The sequence below is a fragment of the Ctenopharyngodon idella genome, chromosome 3 (genome assembly GCF_019924925.1).
Source record: "Ctenopharyngodon idella isolate HZGC_01 chromosome 3, HZGC01, whole genome shotgun sequence".
NCBI classification, from domain to species: domain Eukaryota; kingdom Metazoa; phylum Chordata; class Actinopteri; order Cypriniformes; family Xenocyprididae; genus Ctenopharyngodon; species Ctenopharyngodon idella.
In genome coordinates, this window is record NC_067222.1 from 44,406,523 (window position 1) to 44,431,363 (window position 24,841).

Consider the following 24,841-nt stretch of genomic DNA (forward strand, 5'->3'; position numbering starts at 1 on the left):
GTTTAGATCATTGTTTTGTCCCATTGTCATTGGTTTTATGAATTTTATCACATTTTAGCACTAAGATTATAAAATTATAAAGTTAAGCAATAGCCTATCACACAAACAACAGTGTTTTCCCCAATATTAGAGCGATTACAAATGTTTAATGAGCTGTTGTATAAATCGATAAAATAATAGCGTAAGTTAATTTTGAGTGTGTTTTTGCACTATTTTGACGATACAAACCCGATGGGGGTTTACATGGGGCTATTTGATATTCAAAGTAATATTTTAACACCAAATACCATATATTATGAACATAAAGATTAACAATCACAACAAGAGTGCACATTAAAAAGAGTATCTCATGTATCTCAAAAAAAATCTCATAAGCAGAGATAACGCAAATATTACGTCATTGACAGGTGACAAGTGACAAGGGACGGGCACTATTTAAAATTGTGAATTTCTCTGAATTTACAAATTCTTGTAAACTTTTAGGATAAAGTAAGTACACGATTGAACAAAATGTGCAAGTGGATTTTGGAAATTTTAATATAAAAATCTTAGGTAACACTTTATTTTAGGGTCTTTTAACTAGTTGCTTATTGGCATGCATATTACTAGAATATTGGCTGTTTATTAGTAATTATTAAGCACATAATAATACCTTATTCTGCATGACCTTATTCTACATTCTTAATCCTACCCAATACCTAAACTTAACAACTACCTTACTAACTATTAATAAGCAGTAAATTAGGAGTTTATTGAGGGAAAAATCATAGTTAATAGTGAATACATGTTCCCTATACTAAAGTGTTACTAAATCTTACATATTGTGCCTTTTAAGTAAACTGCAATAAATGTAAAAGGTTCATTACTTGGTTTAAGCCACTGCTTTACCTGATCACTAACAAGAGGAGGATGCAGGCATTTTGGGAATTCCCCATCATGCTCATGGATATCTTGTACATGGTTGAAAGTGGATCTCCATTTTGCAACAATTTCCTTCTCTGATGATGATGAGGCTCCACACCAGTTAAAGGTGAGGCTAACTTCTACCGAAGGGAAATATTTATTATTAGGTGGCTTGTATGTTATTTACCAGCAGCTACTGGTATCAAGTACTATGAATCATATTGCAGTTATGTAATAAAGGAAGATCCCCTCTGTTTAACAAACATGCCAGTCTCATTATTGTTAAAATGTGTGGGATTATATAAGACTCAGATATAGTTTGATTCCATAACCTCCTGCTAAAGGAGGTCAATGAGCTTAAAACTGGTGATAGGCCTAATACAGCAATTTTAAAATTGTAAATAACAAGTGCTGAGCCATCAAACACAATAATCCTGTGCACTGTCAGAAAAACTGTGCAAAATTGTTCCATCAGGGGTACAACAGCAGACCTCTACAAGGACAACCCTGCACCTTATATACCGCTAAAAGGTGCATGTTAGTACCTTACACATCTATGAAACTTAAGTGTAAATAAGGTATAATAAGATATCCCTGTTGTACTCCTAAAACATTCTGAGACTGTGAGGTCAATTAACTTCATGTTGCTTGTCAGAATACCAAAGGGAATGAAATCAGAAGAAGGAAATTTTACAACATTATGGTTTGTATTAGAAATCCTGGAATGGACTGGCCATCCAGGGGTGCGTTTCCCAAAGCGAACAATGGTCGCAAGTTCCGTCGTTACCAATAGAGGTCAATGGGACTTATGACCATAGTTGACTAATGATGCTTGTGACGAGCAGGGCGGGCGAGAGCCCTGAGGGAACGGCGCGAGGCCGGTGACGCAAGTGTTAATGAGCGTCAGCTGCGCGTTGCACCGGTCTCGAGTCTCTCACGGAGGAGCTCCGGAAGCATAAAAGGGGAGCGATGACAGTGAAGGACGAGAGAGGACCAGGCCTGGACTTTATTTTATGCTTCCGGAGCTCCTCCGTGAGAGACTCGAGACCGGTGCAACGCTCATTAACACTCGCGTCACCGGCCTCGCGCCGTTCCCTCACGGCTCTCGCCCGCCCTGCTTTCGGGAAACGCGGCCCAGGGTGTTTCCCTGTCTATGGCTTGAGACACTGGGAAAGGCCGAAGACATAAAAACAGCAACAGTGTCATCTACTGGTTCAAAGCTTCAAACGATCAGCACAAAGTTTCTGAGCCAATCACCTGAGCCATAAATTCCATTTGACTAATTAACACACCTGAAAGTCTGACCCAAATGGCACACTTGATGTGAATTAAAAGTAGAGTGTTGGAGGGATGACATATTTTTATAGGCCAACTTGAAGATAGCATTACTCTCGTTCCCTTAACAAAAAAAAAAACAATAGGATTTTTCCATTGGCTTTTGGTTTATTGCAGAAAATAAACTCTGTGACCAACAAAAGTTAATGATTCTTACATGTTTTTGTTGTTGTTGTTGTTGTTGTTTTTCCATCATGATAATCTTCTCAAATAAACACAACTTTTATGAATTTTGAAGCCTAAATAAAATTGCCAGAAGTAAAAAGCTTCTGAGCTTCTGAGCCTTTAACAACATTTTCCCTGAAAGTTCGAGCTATAGTAGCTATAGTAGAGCACGATTATAAACACAACCAGGCTGTGAAAGTGACTATAGTGAGTAGATGAGTTTATGCGTTCAACCTGATGACATTTAATACGACAACCTCTGTATTCCCATTTAGACACTTAGTAACCACTAGTAACTGTTAGTAACCACTAACAAGTGAAATCACAAGGGGGTATTACTGATGTATTTTATGCTTTAGAATAAAACAAGGAAATATCTTGAGCTTATATTAACCCCATACCTTATTTCAGCCATTTTACCAAAAGCCCATTCAAAAAAGACATTGACATCAGGATGATGGAAACAGAAACATTAACATGCAACATGCAACGAGTTTTGGCCTACAAAAATACGTTATCCCTGCAGCTTTCTGTAGTGGCTAAATGATCATTTCTAACAGCCAAACAGACTCTTTATTTCTGATGGATAAAATAAAGTCCCATGTACCCCACATCTTTTTCTTGCTGAAAATCCCTGTTTTCTATACATATTTTCTTCCATCATCCTCACAAATCTCAGCCTAACAAACTCCCTCAAAATTCTGCCTTTTGGGGGAGGATGATAAGGCTCTGCTTTGACATTTAAGATATAGAGATGAGCTGTGGAGTGGCTACACAAAAAAAATTTGACCTTCTCTATGACATTTCTCATCCATATTCGACTCTTGGCTACTTTCACTATTAATTGATTTTCATCAGTCACACATGAAACGAGACAAGGAAAGTTCATCATTGCAAACTTTGAATATTGTCCTGACAAACGTGTGAGCAGCGTGTGAGCATAACTACATCGTCACTGCATCTGCAGACTTGTGTGAGTATTCACATTGGAAGCGTTTGTACAGCGTCACAGCAGCGGCTCCAAGCTACATAGCTATGAAGTGAGCATTTCTTTACAAAGACATCTATAAATTTGTTTTTATAAGTTGGTCATTTAAAAACTTGATAGTCTTGAAAGTTTGATAACATGGGGAGGTGTACAACACTCTCATGTAAATGTAAATAACAAACAAACAAACAAACAAAAAGCCTTGTGTCATATTGCTGCACACGAATGAGGCAAGCTTTGTTTTACATCATCTTGATTTGGGTATTGCTGCCTATACCTGTGGGCTAACTGAGAATGTTAGAATAAAATAATGTTTATATATCATATTTTCTGGCTAGTTTACTTTAGTTTTTTATAATACACCACACTTTCATCCAAACCAAATAATTAAAAACAAGTTAAATGGGTAATGATGGATGGATGCGCTTCAAAATCTATTGTACCATTTACTGCCATTATAAAGCTTGGAAGAGCCAGGATATTTTTAATATAACATTTTAATATAGTTTTTTTTTTTTTTTTTTAATTGTATTTGGCTGAAAGAAGAAAGTCATACACACGTATAGGATGGCTTGAGGGTGAATAAATTACAGGATAATTTTCATTTTTGGGTGAACCAACCCTTTGAGAATAGTCTTTAGTGCCCATGATCTGGTAAATTTATGTTACAATTTTAATATAAGTTAATTGGGTATGTATTATTTCATAAAAAGTCACTGCAGTCTGTTAACTGGAATCTCTCACTTTAAATCTCTTTCCCACTGTCATCTGTCCTTTATCTAAATTTTTCCTCTTTCCTTTTGCACCACTAACACAGGTTTGTCTTTTAAAGAGCACTTCTATATTAATAACAGACGTACAGCTACACTTTGAGCCCTCCCTATTTATCTGTGCGTAGATTACTTTTTTTTTTTTTTTTTTTTTGTAGAATGCAGGTGTACATCTCATTTGAGATTTTAAGTTATTTATCTGCTTATGCCAATTAAGTTCTCTTATGCTTTCAGACTGAGTAGGACTGAAAGACTTTGTCATTTTATTACTGACAGAGACGGTACATTTACATTTATGCATTTGGTAGATGCCTTTAACTTATAACTTATTGCCAAATATTTTAACAGTATGTGTGTTCCCTCAGCATTGTACCCATGACCATTATCATTTGAGAGCTTGACAGACCCAGTCCCCATTGACTTTCATTATATAGATAGAAGTGATCTGGATATTATTCATGTTACGTAACTGCTCCGAGACGTGAATGGTTGAGCATCCAAATGCAGTTTATTGACTAGGGTAATCCTGTCAGGGAATGAACACAGACAGAGGATCCAAGTGCAAGTAAAACAAAATTTATTGACAGAAAACGCTGTACAATAACTTCACTCCAAAAATGGTCAGTTGAGGCAGAGACTGTGGCGTGCAGAGCGGTGGCGTGCAGAGTGGCGAGTCACCGAGTGGCGCAGGGCTACAGCGGGTATCAGAGACCAAGGATAATCCAACCCAGAAATCAGGGCACACGACGAAAGTCCAGAATCCAAGAACCAGGAAGAAACACACAGAGAACACGACACCAGGAACAGCCTGCAACGAACTGACAAAGACCACATAAAGACACGCACAATATATAACAACCACTAACAAGACACGACTGACAACAGATCGCAATCAGACCATAATGGGTGACGCCCACACAATCATTCACTCACACCCACACACACACACACACACAACAACACACGAGGGTGAGTAAGTGAATCCATGAACCGTGACAAATCCACAACCGTAGTTAAAAGGCTAGGCAGGCAGTCCAATCAAACAAACAAACAATCAAACCAGGTAAGGAACAAGACAAACGGGTAATGCAAAGGCAGGCAAAGAGTCTAGAAACCAAGATAAAAGAAACCAGGGAAACGCTCAGAAATGCAGTGTTACACAAGCAGTTCAGGAACGACCTCTGTGGTCGTGTGGAGGCAAACAGGAAGTTCAGGAACGACCTCTGTGGTCGCATCAGGGCAGACTGAAATCTCACGGACGACCTCCGTGGTCACATCAAGGCAGATACAGGACTGGACTCTGGGGCAGAAACGGGCTTTGGAGTGGACTCATGGGCTGGTGTGCAGTATGCGGCCCAAACAAACACAATGGCTGCTGCCATTACAGACAGTACAGAGGACAGGGGAACAACCTCTGGAACAGACAGTGCAGATACCGGTGAGCTAGAGAGTGCTGAGTCCGATGGGTTAGATGGCGCTGGTCTAGGGATGCCGGCTGCTCGCACTGAAATCAGCTGTGTTCGCCAAACTGCAAGCCAATCTCCAAAGCCTAGGAATCACCTTGGTATCCTCAAATGCAATGTTCATGATGGACGGCAACACTGATGTGGCCTCCATGACTGCTGAAGACTCTGGTGTGGCGTCCCTGAATGCTGAAGACTCTGGCGTGGCGTTGCACACAAAAAGTATTCTCATCGCTTCATAATATTAAGGTTGAACCACTGCAGTCACGTCGACGGTTTTAACGATGTCTTTAATACCTTTCTGGACCTCAAAAGGTGCAATGTTATTGCTGCCTACAGTTGCAAGAAAATGTATGTGAACCACTTGCAGAATCTGTGAAAATGTGCAAAATTATAACAAAATAAGAGAGATCATACAAAATGCATGTTATTTTTTATTTAGTACTGTCCTGAGTATGATATTTTACATAAGAGATGTTTACATATAATCCATAAGACAAAAAAATAGCTGAATTTATTAAAATGACCCAGTTCAAAAGTTTGTGAACCATTGATTCTTAATACTGTGTGTGGTTACCTGGATGATCTACGACTGTTTTTTTGTTGTGTGATGGTTGTTCATGAGTCCCTTGTTTGTCCTGAGCAGTTAAACTGAGCTCTGTTCTTCAGAAAAAATCTCCAGGTCCCAAAAATTCTTCAGTTTTCCACCATCTTTTGCATATTTGAACCCTTTACAGCAGTGACTGAATGATTTTGAGATCCATCTTTTCACATGGAGGTCAAATGAGGGACTCAAACACAACTATTAAAAAAAGTTCAAACATTCACTGATGCTTCAGAAGGAAACATGATGCATTAAGAGTCGGGGGGTGAAAACTTCTGAACAGGATGAAGAGGTCCAAATTTTTCTTATTTCGCTTGAATATAATTTTTTTTTTTTTTTTTTTTCATTTAGTACTGCCCTTCGGAAGCAACAGAAGATACTTGCATGTTTCCCAGAAGACAAATTAAATACAATTTACCTTGATCTTCAAATTCCAAATGTTTTCAATCCCCATCTATTAATGCATCATGTTTTTTTTTCTGGAGCATCAGTGCATGTTTGAACCTTTTTTAATGTTGCATAAACACTGGATTCAGACATGCTTTAATGTCCTCCTACTTCAGCATTTTACAGTTTTTGGACAGCCAAGAACATCAAAGCAGAACTTCAAAATAAAAGCTAACAAAGAACAATCTAACAAACCCAACATTGTTCAAGCAGACTCAACAGCATGGAGCAAGATAGCCCAGGATTGTTTATACAGGATTTCTCATGTGCTGTCTGATGTCAATTGCTTCAGTTTTTGCAGGCCATACAGAATAACATAACTAGATAAAAGGCATGTTAGAGCAAAAAAATGCAGAAACATTGTATACATAGGATGAAAATGCATTTCATCAACAGCTATCTATCTTCCTACTCTAAAGTAGCAGCTGCAAATTGGTCAGAGAAGAAGTTTTTCTGAACAAGATAAGGTGCTAAAATGAATGTATCCAGTTTGATTTGAGTGTTGGGTTTCTTTTTGACTTAGAGCCAGATGAGTGAACCTCTGTAATGTGAGTGAAAAGCACAATTCCCCCTCTATCCCGTGAAGACACGTCTCCCAGAGAGCTACATGTTTCTGGATGCTTTCCACTTTCAGAGGTTAGTTACACAATGATTCATGAAATGTTCTTTGCATCTATAAAGCAAAAGGGGCAAAGAAATTAAGGCATTATAAGGCATTATAACATTACTCAAATGTAGTAAAATCTGTCTTTATACAGTACAGTCATATTGATACGCAGAAAGTTCATGAAGATCTTAACCTAACGCAACCTCTGAATGCTAAAACATTCCATCACGGCTCATCAGCCTTGTACTACAGCCTCCTGCATTGCCCCAGCATGCCAATACAGCACACAGGTTCAGAAGTATCGGATAAAAGCAGGGGGCAGAATTTGTGCATCTGCAGTAGCATTGCAGATATAATGAAACACAAGGAGCTGTTGGATGTTTGAGAGACCCCCATTAAAGCCAAAGAGGGATAGTCTGACCTTGTTTAGTACAAAAAGGGGTGAGGGGTGAACAAAACTTGCCATAGCTACAGGGTAGGCAAGCAACTACTTGTCAGCTTCATAGTCAGAGTGTAGGAGTCAGAAGGAGTGTAGACCGAGATTGCTCAAGAACATTTTCTCCTCTCAGCACATATCTACCAACTTCAGAACAACAAAAAGATGTTAGTCATTATGTCATTTTTAATTGTTCTCCTGATATCAGGAAACACCAAAGGTAAGACACAGTCTAAAACTTTCTTTCATTAATACATTTCAGACATTTAGTTCTTTATAGATTAATTTATGACTTCCCGTGCAAAATGTATTATTGTTCACAAAAATACTTTAAAGAAGTGCACTTATTTTGATGTGTTGATCACATGTAATGTACTTGATTATAATTTTAACTGCAGTGCGTTGTTTAATATTAAATTTCAAATTGTAATCATTACAAACATATTTAAATACACAACATACAAGTTTCGGTAACACTTTATTTTAGGGTCTTTTAACTAGTTGCTTATTAGCATGCATATTACTATAATATTGGCTATTTATTAGTACTTATTAAGCACATATTAATGCCTTATTCTGCATGACCTTATTCTACATTCTTAATCCTACCCAATACCTAAACTTAACAACTAACTTACTAACTATTAATAAGTAGTAAATTAGGAGTTTATTGAGGGAAAAGTTGTAGTTAATAGTTTATATGTGTTCCCTATACTAAAGTGTTACCCAAGTTTTAATAGAAATTGCATTAAAGTATATTTTAGTTTATCATAAATGCATGTCAGTACATTAAGCAGTGCACTTTAACCATATTTCAAAGACAATAGAAAGAATTATGAAATCACATTTAAAGATGTACATAAGTCCCATATAAGAGGGTCAAAAAAGCACTCTAAAGTTCAACAAATTGCATTAAATATAAATTTAAACTGTAATACATTTTCACTTAATTGCAATTAATATTAAATTAAGTGTTCATTCAGTTCGCACCTAAGTATTTTAGGCAAGGGAAGAGGAGCAGAGGATCTTAGGGGGCGTTTACAGGACACTGTTTTTTTAACTAAAAACGGGAAATTTTTTATCTGTTTTGGCCGTTCATTTACATGACAACAGTGTTTTGGGGGCCTAAAAATTGAAACTTTTGAAAACGATTGCAAGTTTTTGAAAATGATACCGTCAGGGCTTGACATTAATTGATTTGCTCACCAGCCACTGTGGCTAGTGGTTTTCCAAAGTCACTAGCCACTCAACATTTTCACTGGCCACAATTTTGACATTGATACCATGAGGAAAAACTGCCATATAGATAATTTGGTAACACTTTATTTTAGGGTCGTTTAACTAGTTGCTTATTAGCATGCATATTAATAGAATATTGGCTGTTTATTAGTAATTATTAAGCACATATTAATGCCTTATTCTGCATGACCTTATTCTCCATTCTTAATCCTACCCAATACCTAAACTTAACAACTACCTTACTAACTATTAACAAACAGTAAATTAGGAGTTTATTGAGGGAAAAGTCGTAGTTAATAGTGAATACATGTTCCCTATACTAAAGTGTTACCGATAATTTTAATATTATCTAATAATTTGGCAGCAGGTTTATTAGCCTGCTGTCACTTTAAGACCTGACGCATGGATCCAATATACTGTTACACATGCGTTTTTTTTTTTCTCAACTGTTTGCGTTCACTTAAAACATAACTGATGGTTTTTACTCGCTAAGACCGGCATTATTTTGTGTGTATTTGACCATTTAAGCACAATGAACAACGAAAAAATACTCAGTTTAGTACTGGAGGGCAACTTTATATGCGCACACTTTGGGTGTGAGCATAAAATCTACGGGAATGAGTAAAATTATGCACAATCCCACGCCAAAATTCAAGCCCTATAACACCAAGAATATTCATCCAGAGAAACGAGTGAGTGAGGGGAGGCGGGTTTGTGTGTCAACTCTCTGTCAAAAGAGATGAGAGAGTGAGAAAGTGCAGCTGGTATTGTGTATCTATTCTGCAGAAAATGAGTATTGGAAGCATTTCAGATATTTCAGTAACAATATGTATTGACAAATCAATATTTTTGACAACACTACATTGCACGTAGTTTAGTATTTCAGATGCCTTTTTAAAAGACTACAATTTTAAAGAAGCATATATAAAGTTGTCAGAATGCATAGAAATGTTTGAGCAAATGCTAACATTGCTTTATGATACATGCAGGTGGAAAGGTGCTTAGTGCTTTCCAAAACCAGATAATGAATTGCAACGAGAAGACTGTCTTACAGTGCAACATCAGCTCATCAATGCAGTTAAACATTATTGAAATATACTGGAAAAAACAAGCAGAAGAAGGTTTTAAATGTGATCCAAGATCGAGCAACAACCCTCCAGGATTTGAGTGCAAGTACACAAGGGAAGCATTAACATTAACTATTTTACATCCTACACCAGTTAACATCGGCACATATTTTTGTTGTATAATGATGGACTCTACACATGGATCAGAGAAAATCCACGCGTCTTTAGGTCAGTTCATTGACCCATTCAGCAGTCCAAATGAATGTTTGAATGTATGAGTGAATCAATCAATCAATATGTAGAAAATGCTACATCCTTATGAGTAGCTGTTTAAAACAAACATTTTAATTCAAAATAAGTTGGGCATCACATCATTAACCATGGTTCCTTGTGTTTGTAAATGTATTTATGCAGGAGAGTGCAGAGGCGAATTCTCCCAACAGATGCCTGGGCCCAAACAAAAGAAATGTAGCTTCAATAGTGTGTATCCGGACGGAATAATAAACTGGTTTCATTATGACAAGAACGTGACTTCCAACTCTACAGGCACAAGCCTGGAGAACTCTGATGGAACATTCAACATCTCGAGTATCCTAAACATCCAAGACAATAAAGAGAGATATAACTGCTCTCTGTGGTCATTCAAAAATGGACGATACTTTAAAGATCAAGAGTTTGAAGTGGAAGTTGATGCTGATTCCAGTCCAGTTAGCAGCACAAGCACACAGCATTTTTTAACATGGACTCTTCTCCTTCTTGTCCTGATGTTTTCACTGAGAACATATTTGTCTTTATAATCTTTCTAAGTCAACTCAACTCCTATAACACAAGAACAGATAAAATAACCAAAGATCTGGTGGGTTTTAATAAATGAACATTGCAAGATAGATTGATCATCTAATCAATATTTTCAGTGGAAGAATTGCCTGCCATGCAGAAAATCTGGGTCTGGGGAAATGTAAGGCTTTAGGGAATGGTAATGCTTTATTTTGATAGTCTACTAGCTATAAGTAACTTTGCAACTACATGTCAACTAACTCTCATTAGAGTATTAGTAGACTTTCTGCTTAATATATGCTAACTCTTTAATTTGATGCTCCCTAACCCAAACCTACCAGTCTACTAATACTCTAATGATACTTTTTTATTTCAATAAACTTAAAGGTGCAATATGTAAGAATTTTGCAGTAAAATATCCAAAAAACCACTAGGCCAGCGTTATATATTTTGTTCACTTGAGTACTTACAATATCCCAAATGTTTCCAACTATTTGTAAATCATGAGAAAATTGCAATTTTAACCAAGGCTCCAGGACGTATAAGGAGTCGTCTGTCAATTGGGTCATACCCGCGTTACCCTCGGTTTCCGGTTTTATTTTGTAGAAACCAACCCAAAAAGACGCTTTAATATTTACATGTTTTAATAGACAACTGTTTTGATATATTTATAGACAGAAAACTAATTATTGTTATATAGCTCAACACGTTTAGTCTAATTGTTTAAATCTAATTTTCTTGATTTTTTTGTGAGTACCATGCTTTTACCATGCCTCAGTGAAAAACACTATTTTGTGAAGTAGCTAACATAGCATAATCAGATGCAGCTTTATTTTTAGTGATGGTAATACAGCACTTTCTGCATCATACAATACGTTTTAAAATTAATTGCATGCCATTTATCAACACAAGCCATCCAGCATTTAATATGATATTCTAATACCAATCTAGCTTACTACAGTGTGTAACAAGTGTCTCACAGCAGCCGCCGAGCGAAGTGACATTATAACATCATTTTCAACACATTCAAATGTATCTAATATGATAAACAGAGCTGTGTTACCTCATACTCATGAACGGAAAAGCGGAAACGGCGCCGGCGACTGCAGCATAATAAAAGTTCCGCTGCTCGTGAGGCGTGTGTTGCGCAATCGCTCCAGCGGCCTCGTTCAACTCCCACAACACTCGGTCCTGCTCTGCTTCATACTACAGTAATGTTAATAATCACATCCATGAACATGATTCCTTCCAGAGTCCTATCCCTATTCTTTTGCACCGGTTGTGAAGTGAAGACCACACGTCCCAAGATTCCATGCTCAAACTTGCCGTCATCAAGCTACGCCTTTGTTTTGAATAGGCCTCTAGCAACCTCTAGCGGACAGAAAATTCTACATATTGCACCTTTAAGTTAATTACATAAGGTTAATCCAATGCAATTTAGTTGAATCAGGTTAACATTTTTAATTTTGCCCAAAACTATTAAGTATGTTCAATTATCCTAAAATTAATTTAAAACAACTAATCCAGTTTCACTAATGAGTTTATTCAGTGAATGTATTCAAGAACAACTTTTACAAATGTAACTAACAAGAACAACTTGTACAAAATATTTACTCTGTAAAGACTGCCTTCACTTTCCAAAATCAAAAAGGTATTTCTACATATTGCAAGAAAAAAAGTAAAATATATAGAATAAATAAAAATAAAATGTGAATGTATAAATTACTCACATGCACAAGTAAGCTGTTCTGTTCTGTAAGCGCAACTTGAAATAAAAAAATAAACAGCTAACAATGCGTCAATTATTCAAAAGCAGACCAATATTGAAAGGAAAATAACATGGTCATTACTAAAAACAAATGTACTTTAATCATCAATAGAACTCGCATTTCCCCCATTGTTCAGGTTTTCTTTTCAAGTAATTGGAATGTCTTCAAAGGTGATGTAAGGGTCTGTTAATTCCTAGAGTGGCCTTGCGAATTGATGTTAGGGCTTCATCATGTTCATCATCCAAAAAAAAAAAAAAAAAACTAACCATGTATCCTTCACAAGGTTTGAGGGATCTTCCTTCAGGCAAATGGCAAGTGCTTTCAGGATGCATTCAAGTGTTTCTTCAATGATGGCAATCTGAACTAAGTGACAAATAAGAAGTGGCATCTTTCCTGACCTCTGTTTCTAGTATGGATCACATCTTGCATAAGATAATGTATCCAAATACCTGACTTTAACAACAATCTATGACTTATATTCTTCATCTCTGCCATCACTACCACTGCTTCCAGGGCCGTCCCAAGCATAGGGTGGGGCCCAATGCCGGGGCCCCCCTGCAGTCCGTTCGCAATCAAGCATGGGGCCCGGTGAAATCGTAACGGTTTCACCACCCTAAGAACGGCCCTGACTGCTTCTATTCTCCTTGATCTTCAGCTTCTATGACCTTATTTTCTGATGCACTGCTGTCACTGTCATCAGTACTTTCTGGATAAATACTTTTCCTCTCTGTCTTCTATAAAACTTACTAACATAAACCTAAAACACAGGCAAAAAGGCTATAATACTGCCTGCCAGTAATGAACAATAGTGCAGCTATACAGAAAAAAATCTATCCCCTAAAAGGACTTTGTCATGTATGCATAACACACATATTATTTTGGTATTTGAGTCATTGAATTTACAAAATGTGCATTAAAAAGGCCATAGAGGGTTAAAGGGATACTTAACCCAAAAATGAAAATTTTCACCCTTGTTTCGTTCAAACTCCCTTCCAAATCTTTTTTTTTTTTTCTCCCTAAGAACATAAAAATGTCCAGTTTGTCTTGTTCATCTCTGTCGATACAATGACAGTCAGTGGTGACTTCCTCTTCTGAATCATCAAGCAATTCCATGTGACTTTTGAAGCTTTTGAAGCTGACTTTTATTGTATGTATAGAAACAAACCGTCCAAAACTCATCTTTGAGTTCAAACAAACATAAGAGGTTCGAATGACATGATGCTGAGTAAATGACGACTGAATTTTCTTATTCTGAATTTAATCTATTGTGAATTATTGTCAGATTCAAAATGATGATGAATTTAGCAGAACATACCTAGATCATAACTGGCAGGATGCTTGGGATCTTCTATGCCACTGTTTCTCTTTTCTTTTTGAAAATTATGAGGAGCTGGGTTGAGAAAAGTTCAAGCAGACCCATAAATTTGGATGCCAAAGGTATGTTGTAACTCTTTTGAAATCTGCAGATATCTAATAGGTTTGAAAAGAACAAACCAAGTTGGTTGCTGATAAATTTGTGACAGTCCTTACAATATTATCATACACCAACACTTACAGTACCAGCATTTACAGATGACATACAAAATTATTAAAAATGAACATACACCTGAATTACTTCACAAAGGCATAATTTGGAATTACACAACAACTATCCAAATAATTAATCACAGCTGACATTGAATCACAAAGACTCACATTTTGCTCAGTAAAGAGTAAAGATTTGTCATACAACTCATCCTCATCAATCCTGTGCATTTGTAAGGTCTCTACAATAATTCTGTAAGGCAAAGGGAAAGAAGCATCACTCAGTAAATAATGCAGGTTCAACAACAACTTATCTACAGTTCGGCCTGGGACATGGTAGTGGATTCTCCAGCTATAATAGCAAGGAAGCAAATTGTTTAGGTTTCCACTCACATGTGTTCTACATAAGTGGGACTGCAGTGCATTTCAGGTTTTAAAAGTGCTTTGAAAATAAGAATTCTGCACATACATGTATATGTGTGTCTGCAGCCATTGTGTACCAACCTGAAATGTCTTAAAAGCTTTGATCTGAGAAGAGCCACAATCTTTGCAGCCACATGCAGGGTTCCAAAAGCAGCAATCCAAAACTCTGTGAGGGAGGAGACAACAGATGTGGGTCACCAAAGAATAATAATAATATATTATTATATATATAAAAAAAATAAATAAATCAGAACTAAACTTTAGTAAAATTATGTTGGATGGCCTAACCACCACGCTTAGATGCCATCTTATTCAAGTGTCAAGTGTGTTTATTGCCATATCTTTATGCCACATTTTGGGTTTCCAATGTTTGAGAGTTTTACATTTGACATTAAATGTAAATGTTCAACACCATTATTTAAGGCAGTTATTAAAACTGATGCTAAAACTTGATAAAACTGCTTTATTTACAACAATCCCTTTACAGATAAATGAATAAACTCTTCTTAACTAGCAATTTAATTTAACTAAAATTAAAGACATTAAAATATTAGCAAAGCATCACATACTTTAAAAGCGAAATCACTAATATGACTAACAATAATGCGAAAACCATGAGGAATACGGCAACTTAAACGAAATACCAAAAAATCCATTACATTACATTCTAATCTACTGACAGCCTCCATATTATTTCAAGAAGTAAAATATCTCACCTGTGTGCCCAAAGAAAGACAAAATTTTGCTCAGTTGCACAGTGAATTTTGTGTGACTCCCACAAAATGGCATCGGTCTTAAAAAAGGTCTGAAAGATGAGCGTTGAACTTGCTTTTCATTGTCGCATGTGCAAATATAGCTCCACATGTACTGCAGAAGCAACACAACTGCATTTCATTCATTTAACTTAAGTGAGCTGTGTACATTTGAAATATTATCTTTTTCTAATTTTGTCAACACAAAACTGTTTTAATTTTAATGCACAAACATAACTACATTATTTAATTTAAACACAGTTACATTCTTTGGACCAACAACACTTCCATAGTTAGTAGAATGTCTATTGGAATAAAGGGAACAGGGAATGTAAATGCTTTTGAATTTCACCTGAGGACATGGCAAATCGAACAACGGCATTTAAACTATGGCTGCGTTCCACTCCAGTTTTAGACACGCACTCACGAACTTCCCTAAACACTTCCCCTCGGGGGAATCCCTGCCACCATTTTAAAGTACGTTCCACTTCGTGAAGTGGACGAGGTTAGTTTATGGACAGACCCTCGCTCCCTCGATTTTGACCGAGGGAGCGAGCCTACTTCATATGTACACTTCAGGCAGCTCCATAACCCACAATGCAACATGATTGTGACGTCACCGCATATCGCATTTAATTTACCCCACCACAGACAACTCTATGATATATTAATTATTTTTTTAAATATTTAAAGGGTTAGTTCACCCAAAAATGAAAATTCTGTCATTAATTACTCACCCTCGTGCCATTTTACACCCGTAAGACCTTCGTTGATCTTCGGAACACAAATTAAGATATTTTTTGTTGAAATCCGATGGCTCCGTGAGGCCTACATAGGGAGCAATGTCATTTCCTCTCTCAAGATCCATAAAGGTACTAAAAACATATTTAAATCAGTCCATGTGAGTACAGTGGTTCAATATTAATATTATAAAGCAACGAGAATATTTTTGGTGCGCCAAAAAAAACAAAATAACGACTTATTTAGTGATGGCCGATTTCAAAACACTGCTTCAGGAAGATTCGGAGCGTTATGAATCAGCGTGTCGAATCATGATTCGGATCGCGTGTCAAACCGCCAAACTGCTGAAATCACGTGACTTTGGCGCTCCGAACTGCAGATTCAACACGCTGATTCATTATGCACCGAAGCTTAATGTGCATTTAAAAACTGGAACGCAGCCCAGGACTTGAGAGGCAAACCAGACTCATGACAGGCATCAAAAACTCAAACTATTTCAAAAAGCATTTAGCAAACTCTTTTATTCCCATTCTTTATGAAAATGCAGCAAATATATATGATATCAAATTAGGGAAGGTTCTCAGAACTTTGGCTAACATGTCAGAATTGTGAGATATAAACTCACAATTCTGAGGAAAAAAAAGTCAGAATTGTGAAATATAAACTCGCAGTTGCAAGAAAAAAGTCAGAATGCACACCTTTATTCTCATTCTCTCTTGGTTTCTCAATATGTCATGAATATACATAGATTAATAATCAAATTATGTAAAAAATAAAAATGGCATTAAAGGATTAGTTCACTTCAGAATTAAAATTTTCTGATAATTTACTCACCCCCATGTCATCCAAGATGATCATGTCTTTCTTTCTTCAGTTGAAAAGAAATTAAGATTTTTGAGGAAAACATTCCAGGATTTTTCTCCATATAGTGGACTTCAATGAGGTACAACGGGTTGAAGGTCCAAAATTCAGATTCAGTGCAGCTTCAAAGAGCTCTACATGATCCCAGATGAGGAATAAGGGTCATGTTGGAAACTTAAAGTTTCCATGGTTTAACCATATGGTTAGTAGCTCTAGTCTAGTTCCTCAAAAGAGTATTGCCAGTCACAATAACTTACTTTTTTAGGTTTTGCATTTGAATATATATTTAGACATTATCAAACGCTAGATTTTTATAAGTTGATTATTTTAAAATGTTAAATTTAAAATGGTTAATTACTCGCATCCTAATGTTATTTTATGATAGTCACATAAGCATAAACAAGAAGTGAAAATTACTGAATGCACTGCAGGCAGATACTGAATTTAAACCCAAGAAAGAAATTTAAAACAGTGTTTAAAAAAACAAGGTGAACAATTGCATTCAATGAAATCCAGTGAGGGATAAGTTATTCCTTAAAACCTAACTGCAATTAGAGTCTAACAATCTGTCAAATAATGATTTACATTAACTATAACGTGTTCAAAAAATACCACTATTGGCTAGATTCCTGAGGGGTCAACTAGCGCATTAAAATGTCAAAACATGCAGAGAGCACTTGAGAAACACTGAAATGAATGGGGTTCAATGCTGGAACTGTTCACAGACATCAACAATCAGCATATGAAACTCAACAATGGTGACATGCTGCAGTATATGATGGGTGCCATGGATACAAAACACATTCATGGCTCCCAGCATGCATTGCGGCATGAATAAATTATGCCGCAGTGCATGGTAAATTACAACATAAAAGATGTTGTAAATAATAAAAGTCATTAAAATATAGTCCATATACACTGTAAAAAATGATCGTTATTTTAACGGTAAAAGACTGTAAAAATGCTATGGTGAAAAACAGTTAATTGGTTTACAGAAAGTTTCCACACTATATACTGTATGGTGAATAACTGCAATAGATCTAACGGTACATTTAATAAAATTTTACAGTAAAATACCATTAAATTTACAGTTTTTGGAAGAGAAAAATATCAAGTCATTGTATAATTTACAGTGAAAAAACGTAAATTGACATTCCCACAATTCCCTGCATGACACACTTTACATTTGATGTATTTTCATTGAAATAACTCTGTTTATTCTTTTTTTTCTAATCAGTTTGTACATTAGGGTTTTATGTTACATCTAATGTTGTTTAAAATTTCATGCATGTTACCATGATGGTGTTTAGTGTTTGTGTGAATGACACTGTGTGCACCTTCTGTATATTAATATTGTCCTTCTCAGTGGGTGGAAAAGCTGCTTGTGATGAAATTTGATTCATCATGTGACTCATTACCACTGTGTTTGGTGGTTGTCAGTGTATTACAAAGGTACAAAACAGATATTAGTAATTCAATAGGTTGGTAAATTAACATTATATTAGTTAATGAAATACGTTTTTTTACCGTAAATTTAACATAATTTTTTACAGTGTATAAAATAAACAGATATGAACCATAATTATTACAATATAAACCTTTAAATTATACGGTTTTGAACTGTAAAATAGACAGTAAACTAAGTGCTGTCCTGTAAAACCTAAAACATTGCTACCATATTTTTTAGGGTAAAGTTCTGGCAACCACAGCTCGCGTTTTTTCACTGTAAATTTTACAGGGATTTTGCATAGTGTAATGCATAGTGTACATATAACCACTGAATGACTTTGCATGATTTGCCCATACGTATCAAGGATGCCTTCTTTCCACTCTTTACAAGCCACCACAAATATTTCCATGTGAAATCCCATAAGTACTCAAACACCCGGTTTAGGTGAAGCCCTGGCAAGCTCAGACCTAACCAAAGGGTGTGTGAAATCCTGTTATAACAGCAACCAGTGAAACAAGAAAAACTGGGAAAAAAAAAAAAAAAAAAAAAAATGACTTGAACAATCTTTATATATGTGCACTAATTTAAACCTGGCTCTTATAAGCTTAGTGTGATTTTTACTAATCCAAATATAAAACATTCTTACTCCTAGAAGTATCGTGCAATTTTACAAAACCCCACTAGGAGGCAGACTCACACTACACTAAATGTATCACTGGCATTGTGGTTCTCAACTGGTTTTGCATAAGGATGTAGATTTTACATTGAAAATCAAGTGATTTTCAAGTGATTATGAACGACTCTCCACTGCAGGGAAAGTCAATTTATGTCCATATATCCATAGTCAAATGGGGCATTTTTTGATGTGGGTGCTGATGAAAAGCTACATCACTGGTTCTGGCATTGTGTGAAACAGCACTGGGCTGAGCAATGGCTTGAGACTAGTCAACCAAAGTCTTGTTTGCTAAAAGAAGAAAAAGACTGGATTCTGGTGTGGATAAAGACAAAAAGACGTGTGTCTGGCTAAACTAGGCCATGTTTACAAGAGATAGGAACCAGCCTAATTTAGAATATGCATCATTTAGTTCAATAAGCATCAATATCAAATTAATATTGAGTAACGTACATTAAGATATTCCCAGTTGTTCCAACGAAAATAGTTTGCCTCCGACCAACACAGTGGTGTGTCTTTCTTGAATGACTCAGTTTTGAAGGACTCATGGGGGTTGTATTTGGAAGTCAGAAATTCAGAGCTCCCAATAGGAACTTTGAACTGTAACGCACCCTCAAGTCAGAGTTCCAACTCGGAGGAACCTCAGGAAACTCAGAATCCAATATGGCTGCTCAGCGCATCACCAGTAATGAAACTGTAGTAAAATATTGTTTATTAGCACTTCTGTTTGTCTGTCTCAATAAACTCAGTTGTGTAGTACTATCCAACCTCTATCTGTGGACATGATACAGTGGCATTAATGCGCAAAATACCATTTTTTTATGTGTTTGTATTCTGAAAGCACAAGCACAACAAAGGTTTGTCTGGAGGCATCTATTTTGGTTTTCCAAATTGTGTACTGGAATGGGGTCATCTCAGGTGTGAAGTCATTCCCAGCTACGACATCTGAGGTAAACAGAATGCAACCTTAGAGACGGTAATCTATGAAAGCTTGTTTTTGCCATGGAATAAAAGAATAAAAAAAGGTCTAGTTTATAACTAGACATTCTGACTTTATTTCTCACAATTGCAAGTTTAAATCAATTAGCAATTGCGAGATATAAATCGCAAGTTATTTTTCTCTGTCTAGTATTTTAGACAGCCTAGTGATCATCTTCTGAAGTGCGTTAAGAATTTTGACTGATTTTTCCACTTTACATCAGCTAAGTCGATACAAAAATGTATGTGTTTTGGAAAAATCAAGTCCCGTAGTGATAGGAAAATCCTTAAGCACATTTATTTAGTGTTGACTTCAGGTCATAAGAAATCACAGGTCTACTACCACAGACATCCCTGTGAACTCTTCTGAACAACTGAACAATACTATATTGACTTGTCTGGTTTTGTATGTCTGGTTTTTTGTTTGGCGACAATGATCCATCTTTTACTTGTTAACACACAATGTAGTTCAATAGAGCAGAGAGAAACAGCAGCCATGGGATTCCATGTGAACCGTCTTCACTGTAGGAGGAAGGATAGATTTGTTACACTCTACGTACAGTAAGCATCAACTCATGCAAACAGCACGTGCACGGGAGACTCCAACACAACACATTACATGAAAAAAATACATAGTAGTCAAATATTGTGTAAAACTGTCCTTTTTTCAATTACATTGAACTTTTTATTGGCACTTTTGTTAACTGAATAATTATAGAGAGAGGTATCTGAGGAGTCTGTATCATTAATATACAGTGGGTACGGAAAGTATTCAGACCCCCTTAAATTTTTCACTCTTTGTTATATTGCAGCCATTTGCTAAAATCATTTAAGTTAAGTTTTTTCCTCATTAATGTACACACAACACCCCATATTGACAGAAAAACACAGAATTGTTGACATTTTTGCAGATTTATTAAAGAAAAACTGAAATATCACATGGTCCTAAGTATTCAGACCCTTTGCTGTGACACTCATATATTTAACTCAGGTGCTGTCCATTTCTTCTGATCATCCTTAAGATGGTTCTACACCTTCATTTGAGTCCAGCTGTGTTTGATTATACTGATTGGACTTGATTAGGAAAGCCACACACCTGTCTATATAAGACCTTACAGCTCACAGTGCATGTCAGAGCAAATGAGAATCATGAGGTCAAAGGAACTGCCTGAAGAGCTCAGAGACAGAATTGTGGCAAGGCACAGATCTGGCCAAGGTTACAAAAAAATTCTGCTGCACTTAAGGTTCCTAAGAGCACAGTGGCCTCCATAATCCTTAAATGGAAGACGTTTGGGATGACCAGAACCCTTCCTAGAGCTGGCCGTCCGGCCAAACTGAGCTATCGGGGGAGAAGAGCCTTGGTGAGAGAGGTAAAGAAGAACCCAAAGATCACTGTGGTTGAGCTCCAGAGATGCAGTCGGGAGATGGGAGAAAGTTGTAGAAAATCAACCATCACTGCAGCCCTCCACCAGTCGGGGCTTTATGGCAGAGTGGCCCGACGGAAGCCTCTCCTCAGTGCAAGACACATGAAAAAACACCTGAAGGACTCCAAGATGGTGAGAAATAAGATTCTCTGGTCTGATGAGACCAAGATAGAACTTTTTGGCCTTAATTCTAAGCGGTATGTGTGGAGAAAACCAGGCACTGCTCATCACCTGTCCAATACAGTCCCAACAGTGAAGCATGGTGGTGGCAGCATCATGCTGTGGGGGTGTTTTTCAGCTGCAGGGACAGGACGACTGGTTGCAATCGAGGGAAAGATGAATGCGGCCAAGTACAGGGATATCCTGAACGAAAACCTTCTCCAGAGTGCTCAGGACCTCAGACTGGGCCGAAGGTTTACCTTCCAACAAGACAATGACCCTAAGCACACAGCTAAAATAACGAAGGAGTGGCTTCAGAACAACTCTGTGACTGTTCTTGAATGGCCCAGCCAGAGCCCTGACTTAAACCCAATTGAGCATCTCTGGAGAGACCTAAAAATGGCTGTCCACCAACGTTTACCATCCAACCTGACAGAACTGGAGAGGATCTGCAAGGAGGAATGGCAGAGGATCCCCAAATCCAGGTGTGAAAAACTTGTTGCATCTTTCCCAAAAAGACTCATGGCTGTATTAGATCAAAAGGGTGCTTTTACTAAATACTGAGCAAAGGGTCTGAATACTTAGGGCCATGTGATATTTCAGTTTTTCTTTTTTAATAAATCTGCAAAAATATCAACAATTCTGTTTTTCTGTCAATATGGGGTGCTGTGTGTACATTAATGAGGAAAAAAAAAACGAACTTAAATGATTTTAGCAAATGGCTGCAATATAACAAAGAGTGAAAAATTTAAGGGGGTCTGAATACTTTCCGTACCCACTGTATGTGTATTTTGAAATACATTTGGCTTTTTTTTTTTACTCAATTTGATTAGGCACTTTCCTAAAGTGCCCCTATTTTGTTTTTTTAAAGGTTCCTAACTTTGTTTTGGAGGTCTCCTACAATAGGTTTACATTTTCTCATAATTGCAGCATCATTTCTTTTCTTTTTCTCTTGTACATTATCTAAAACAGTTCAATAAAGTATTCAATCCCTCTGAACCCCTCTTCCATCTGCTCTGATTGGTCAGATGATCCAATCTGTTGTAATTGGTCTACTCTGCTCTGATTGTTCAGACGACCCAGTCTGTTGCCTGGGCTGCGTTCAGCCCCGACAAAACGTTGCAAAATGTTTTTTTAAAGGGAACGGTGGTGCGTTGAACACCCTGTTCTGACGACGCAAGAGTTGCAACTATGGCAGCTGAGAAGGCCATTCTTTGTGTTCTTTTTGAAGAATTTTCGAAGCCTGATGAAATCTGTATAAAATACGTGTTTAATACTGCAAAATACGCTCAATATTACAGTCACTGCCTTTGCCGTCCAGAATAAAAGAGAACATCCCAGTCGAGTGAAGGGATTTGTGGAAACTGTGGTCCAACATTTGCCTCACATTTCAGGATGAAAAGACAAACATTTCAGATGAAGGATAATCCACTTCTTACCTCCGAGACTGTGATCTATATGACCTTATTATTTTTATTGTGAGTATTAGACTTATCATTATTGCTGATCACTGTTGTTGTGCTATAATATTTACCATTATATAATCAGAGGAGTATAGAAAAGTTTATGAAAGTGTCACTCCAAAATACAATAGCAAAATATATAAATATGTATAGTAGGCCTACTTTTATGTTACACTCATACCCATTGTGCGAGCTGTCTCTTTAATACTGCGTGGTTTATATACATGTTGATGCTGATTGGGCTGACATTTCTGACACACCCACCAAACAAGAGAAAACATATCTCAAACCCTTTGCACACCGTTTCCAGGAAACATGTCATTCAACCCGGAAATCGTAGCAAAACGTTGCGCGCCGGTTTGAGCTTGAACGTGCCCCTGTTGTAATTGGTCTACGCTGTTCTGATTGGTCAGATGACCCAGTCTGTTGTGATTGGTTGACCGCTTACAGCGTGTGTTGAAAACCAAATGTCCATTACATATCTGAATTTCAGCTACAGATCTTCCTCAGCACTTTTATACACAGTGATATGAACAGTAACAATGGCATCAGCTTTACCTTATCGATTCTAGCTCGAAAACTCATCCTTTGGAAGTGCATGCAGAGTGGATTTGTTTTTGCAGTGCAGAAAACAGCGTCTTCTCCAGTCTCAGCTACAACTACAGTGTTTGAGGGTCAAGATGCTGTTTGTGTGCAGCCAATGAAAACCGTAGGCTGGCATTATGCAAATTTGTTACAAAGCAATGTAGGTTCATGCAGGAAGTAAGCATTTGCTTCTCTTGTCTTCCTTTTGGAATGTTTTGATATTTTTTTCTGGACTTATTGATCTTAAGACTATTACAAATAAAGCGAGTTGACTCAAATATATTCGTATTCATAAAACTAGTAAAAATGTCAATAATTTGTGAAAATAGGTATATAAAATCGACTATTGCCTCGTTTGTCAGTAGGTTAGAGGTTTAGCTCCGCTGCAGTGAGATTCATTGATTGTGGCTCTCAAAGCTCAGTATCACACAGTCACACACCTGAGCTTCTGCCGCCAGAGCCAGTGTTGCCATGGTGAACGCAGGTTTACAATGCTTCTCACTCGCAAGGAAACCTTTCTGAATGCATGCTACACAACAACAGCTGATTAGCTCCAGTTATTTTATTCTCTCCGAATGCACTGTAATTAGCCAAAGATGGGTTTGAAAAGCAACACAGAAATCTGCCATACATTGTCCGCTGTGAAATATTATTTAACAAGAACAACCAACACAGTCTCATGACTATTTGTAAATATCTTACAATTGTGTATGTTTTTGTATGATCTGCAAACCCCAAGGTTTATGTTTAGGGGTGGACCTTCATGGTGAAAGTTTATCTACAAATACAGATCATATAAATTCATATGAAATCGCCAATTGTGTTTCTTCAGCCAGGGCTTCAGGATATTTTATGTGTATTTTTTTTTTTTTTTTCTGTCAGCAGGAGAAATCTGAAATTTATCTGATAAGCTGCTCACTCCTATTCTTTAATAGCTTTCATTCCATCCAGAGGACACGTGCAACTCACACATATTTTTATATTAGTATTATATTTTTTTATATAAGTGCGAAGCCTTCTTATAGCAGTCCACCTGTGTCGTACACGTGAGTCAAGTTCCATCAACTTAAACTGGATGATATTCTGTCAGCATTGCATATAACGCAATGCATATAAATGCCTTGGCAGGTAAAAGCAGAGAAAAATTAATTGCACCCAGTCTGCCGGAAGGCTTTTCCTCTGTCATTCAATTCCAAGAAGTCCAGGGTCTCTCTGCAATGCAGATAGTGTTTGATTAG

At 37.0% G+C, this 24,841-nt stretch overlaps 1 long non-coding RNA gene across 1 annotated transcript; it reads left to right on the plus strand.

The window, feature by feature from the left end:
* Positions 1-7,647: 7,647 nt before the first annotated feature.
* On the plus strand, positions 7,648-12,595 carry LOC127509279 (uncharacterized). The gene is made up of 3 exons (XR_007929190.1): positions 7,648-7,938; positions 9,947-10,252; positions 10,439-12,595. It is a non-coding gene; the product is annotated as an uncharacterized LOC127509279 (long non-coding RNA).
* The last annotated feature ends 12,246 nt before the right edge of the window (positions 12,596-24,841 follow it).